This window comes from Choloepus didactylus, chromosome 3 (genome assembly GCF_015220235.1).
Source record: "Choloepus didactylus isolate mChoDid1 chromosome 3, mChoDid1.pri, whole genome shotgun sequence".
NCBI lineage: Eukaryota > Metazoa > Chordata > Mammalia > Pilosa > Megalonychidae > Choloepus > Choloepus didactylus.
The window spans coordinates 31,749,382-31,754,321 of NC_051309.1; the positions used below are offsets into that span (position 1 = coordinate 31,749,382).

At 35.8% G+C, this 4,940-nt stretch overlaps 1 non-coding gene across 1 annotated transcript; it reads right to left on the reverse strand.

Moving 5' to 3' along the window:
* Positions 1–4,440: 4,440 nt before the first annotated feature.
* Positions 4,441–4,544, reverse strand: LOC119530681. Its single transcript, XR_005216076.1, has one exon. It is a non-coding gene; the product is annotated as a U6 spliceosomal RNA (small nuclear RNA).
* Positions 4,545–4,940: the final 396 nt, after the last annotated feature.

Genomic DNA, 4,940 nt, shown 5'->3' on the forward strand with positions numbered 1-4,940 from the left:
TTGAGTTGAGGAAAACTGAGGAAAACAAATAGCAGGAATCACCTTCATATTCTGTTACATTTCTTAAGTTACCATGTACATGCCTCAGAGCCTTTGCACATGTTTTTCCACCTGCTTGGGATGCTACCCTCCCCTCCCCAACCAAAAGATTCCTCTGTGGCTTGGTCCTTCCCATACTGGTTCTTCACCAATCTCTTTCCTGTAAAGATTTCACCAACTATCCTATTTTAAAGAGCACCAGCACTACTGACACTCCTCCCCCAAAACCCAGCACTCTCAAACCCTTTATCTTTTCTGCTTAATTTTGTTCCCATTTTAATCACATTAGGGGAAAATCTTTTATGCTCTTTGATGATCTAAATTGTTAATGCTCTACACATATTTGCAGAACCAATTCTGAATTTTTAAAGCAATGCATTCTTGATATCTCCTTATCTCAGGAGATCATGATCATAGAAACCATTCAGTAGAATTCACACAGTTAATCACAGGCCCTTTATCTTCCTGTTATTCATAAAAAAAGGAAGGAAGGTGCAACAAGGAAGCTATTTTTGGAATACAATATTCCTGGAGGGGGCAAGAATGGGAGAACTGCTTTACACTCTCAAAAGACAAAGTAGTAAATCTTTAAGATAATTGCTTGTAAAGATTTTTGGGCCTGCAAGAATTGAACACTGGTATTTGGTTCCTAAATTGTGTATCTTTTTAAGCAATAAACCTACTGGTAGGTTCCTGTATTCACTGAAGAACATGAAACTAATGGGCAGACATCATGGGCTGATAGAAAAGCCAAGTGGAGATGCCTGCCTTCCCATTATTTGACATGATTAGGCCGAGTGCCTGGACACTGAAGTAGTTGTCTGGATTTAAGCCATTTAGCTAGTACCTCACATAAGGCAAGGGCTTATCAGGCAAGGAAACCCAGCAACAAAAGACCACAGGGAAGACATCTGGCCACCAACAGTGGCTGGGAAGATGTGGGCAGGGTAAGGAACAGTTTTGCAGGACTGAGTCTCAAATATCAGGAAAACTCTAAGTGTGAAGGCACTTATTGAACCCCTCTGAACACACATGAAACACTACAAAATAGAGCAGGAATTTGGACACTTGCTCCAGAAAGGGCACTGAGCACCAGGCAATGTTAGGCAAAGGAACATGATGATCAACCATGAGAGAGACTGGACACTTGAATTTGTTTAATAGATAAACATTTGCTTTCTCTACACCTGCTCCCTCTGCCATGTCAAAAGGGAGTAGCTAATGATTAGAGAGAAAGTGGAGTTTGTTTCACCACCCAAGGATTTTTCTTTCCTCCATTCCAGACATCCAGGGCCTCCACTTTAGCCTATTGAAAGAAATAGAAAAATGCTTAAAATTTATAAGTCCAATATTTAAGTTCAACATTTAAACCCAATTTATGAATTGGGGTGTCTCAATATTGCCTCTTTAGTGTGATCTAGGTATTGTATCTCAATATTGCCTCTTTAGTGTGATCTAGGTATTGTTTAGATATCATTTCTCTGGGTAATAAAAAAGTTAATTTCCATCTTTGACACATATTTTGCTTTTTTTGGTCTTACAAAGCCAGATCTCAAATTAAAATCTGAAACATTGGTTAGGGACAAGGCACAAATTATTCCCATAAAAAGAGAGTAGTTATTTTAAACTATGATGGATAAAAACAATTTTTTCATTATTATTATATCTCAGAAGATGTGATTTAAACTCAAAATACCAAAGAAGAAAATAAAATACAAACACTCTTCAATGAGCCATGTTGCATTTTAAGATGTACCATAACCATATTATGACTTGCAAGTAGAGCAAATGGAAAAGTTTTGTGGAGTATCTGAATAAGTATTTGTTGAATGAAGGAAAACCCTCTCCACCTTGGCATTCTGAATATAGCAAAGGCTACTTTAATTGAACAAACAAGAAAAAAAAAAAAAGAAGCAGTGGCTTTAGACTTTGTGGTCTTCTACAATTAGTGTTACACCCTGTGGCCTCTCTCCTTGCTGCAGAGGGTAGTTAAGCCACCCGAATCATCTGGGAACCCCTACACAATACAACAAATAGCTATCCCTTCACATTTTTAAAATTGTTTAAGACACAGCAATCATTTAAATGGGCACTGTACCAAAGCACAATTTAATGCATTAAAAAATAACACCATCAGTGAGGAGGAAGTATTGAAAAGTAAATGAAAATACACATTTTTCCTTCTTGTATTTACATCCCAAATAAATGCACTATAACTCTGACATTTCAGTTTTGATGTTTGAAAATGCATGCCTTCCTTCTAAATAAGTACTGTATCTATTCAAAAGAGCAGCGAAGATTTCTATTTTTTTAAGTTGTTCTTTATTGATAGGTGTCTTGTAATCAATGTTTAATTAATAATAATTGATATTTAGCATTATTTACCAGCAGTGATCAAAGTGGTTTAAAGTCTTTTGTTTATAATGTCATGGTTCAATGGTTGTCATTATAACCCTTTTCAAACCATTAGGAAAACTAAAATATAGAGTAAGTCATTTTAACATCTCAGAAAATGGTGACTTGTAAATACAATTTTTAGTGATTATTTGCTTTTAATTCACAAAAATGATTGATTGAGGGGACTGCCAATAGAAATAAATTTTTCATTCTCTTTTCTCTTCTATAAAATGAGTGGCTCATGGTGATTTCTTTGGCGATAGTGGTAATGAGGGTGGGAGATTCTTCCAGTTTGCTAATGCTTCCATTGTGCAAACTATAAGAAATGGAATGACTTTTATAAAGGGGGTTTATTTGGTTACAAATATACAGTCCTAGGGCCATAATAGTGTCCAAACTAAGTCATCAACAAGAGGATGCCTTCACTGAAGTACAGTCAGTGGTGTCCAGAGCGCCTCTGTCAGCTGAGAAGTCATGTGGCTGGTGTCTGCTGGTCCCCAGTTGTGTTTCAGCTTCTGTCTCTCAGTTCCAGGGCAGACTTTGGGCTTCATCTTTTAGCTTAGCATCTCTAAACATCCTTCTGTCTGCAACTACAAGCATCTCCAAACATCAGCATCAGCAAGCATCTGGGTCTGTGTTGGCTCTTAGCTTCTCTTTTAAATACTCCAGTGAACTAATCAAGACCCACTCTGAATAGGTGGGGCCACATCTCCATGATAATAATTTAATCAAACTTTTTGCTCATAGTTGTGTTAGTCATAGCTCCATGAAAATAATCAAATATTTCCACCCAACAATATTGGAGTAAAAATTCATGTCCCTTAGGGGGACATAATATCCAAACAGGCAAAGGGATCTCTCAATTTGGTGACAGTAACATTCATAAGATAATGTTATCTTTTTTCCTTTATTTCAATAAAACGTAGTTTATAGAAAAGAACTCATAAGAATTTGGAAAATTAGAATTAAGATAAATGTTATAAATTTTTTCTCTACTCATAATTTAATACACAATTTTAAATTCACTGTATCTTTTAATAAGTAATTGTTAAGTTGCAAATTTAATTAGTATTACATATACTTGGGATAGACCTTTTTGAAGATACTTATTATTGGCAGTCTTATTTTGCCAGTCTTCTATGACAACTACCATACAATGAGTTGGCTTAAAAATGGGAATTTATTAGCTCACAGTTCCAGGGACAAGAAGGCTTGTTTCCTGCCAGGGTTGGTAACATTCTGGATGACCAAAATTCCTTGGGAAATCCCATTAAAAGACAATGTATTCTCCTTTCTCTTCTGGGTGCCATTGACTTCTGGCTTTCAGCTCCTGCCCATGGCCTTCTCTGTCTATGTCTGGATTTCTTCTGTTTATTAAGGACTCCAGTCATCTGGATTAAGGTCCAATCTCTTTCACTTGGGCCACAATGTAACTAAAATAACATCTTAAGGAGGTCCAAATTATGATAGCCCCACACCCACAGGAATAGGATTAAGATTAAGAACAGGCATATTTCTGGGGTCAATAACTCAATCTACCACACAGGTCTTTTTTCCCCAAATACTTCCTACTTAGCTGGAAAAAACATCTTAAAAATCCTTCAATAAGCTTCTGAAGTTTATTTAATTTTCCAGATTTTCCTATTACATTTGATTTACACCAAAAATGCCTTTGATAATAAAAGCTCAAGTAACACTTAAAGTAGGGGAATTATTTTGAGTTCAGAAGAGCAAAGTTGATTAGAGAAAGGGAATTTTGGGGGCATCAGTGAACAGAGAAATATTACAAGGGTTGTGAGGGAAATAAAAAGCATAAGACTACGATAAATTTGCCCTAGGTAAATTGTAAGCTCTGAAGGGTGGAGGAAGTTCTTTTTCTTCACCACTTTTTTTTTCTTTTTTTTTTTTAATCACAGCTTAATACTAGATGCCATACATTTTGCTTTGACACATATCTTTTCCTCAGTGATAACCAGCACAGGATCCATGCTCAGGGAGCTGAGCGAAAGTATGGAATGCTTCTTGAATTTGCATGCCATCCTTGCACAGGGGCCATGCTAATCTCTGTATCATTCCAATTTTAGTACACGTGCTGCCAAAGTAAGCACTTTGCCACTCTCTTTGTAGCAATTAATACAATATCTGCCACCAAATAAATATTTGTTGAATAAATGAATTCGTAACTTAATCTTTGACATTGGGTTGGTTTAAGTTTAGGTTTTATTTCCCTAAGTTTTTTAAGAAGTCCAAAGTGGAATGAAATTTATTTCAGTATCAAGCTTTGTGACTATCTTAATTTAATAATTCTAGGGCTCCGTTTCTTCATATCTAACTCTTAACAGTCATTAAATCTTTGATTCAAAAGACTGTATTAGCTATTACTAGATACTAGTGTTCCTATCCCATTTATATTTGTAAAGCATGTACAGTTTAAATACATAGAGATGATAAGCATTGTGTTAATCTTTAATGAATTTACACTTTGGTTAACTGTTTAGACATCT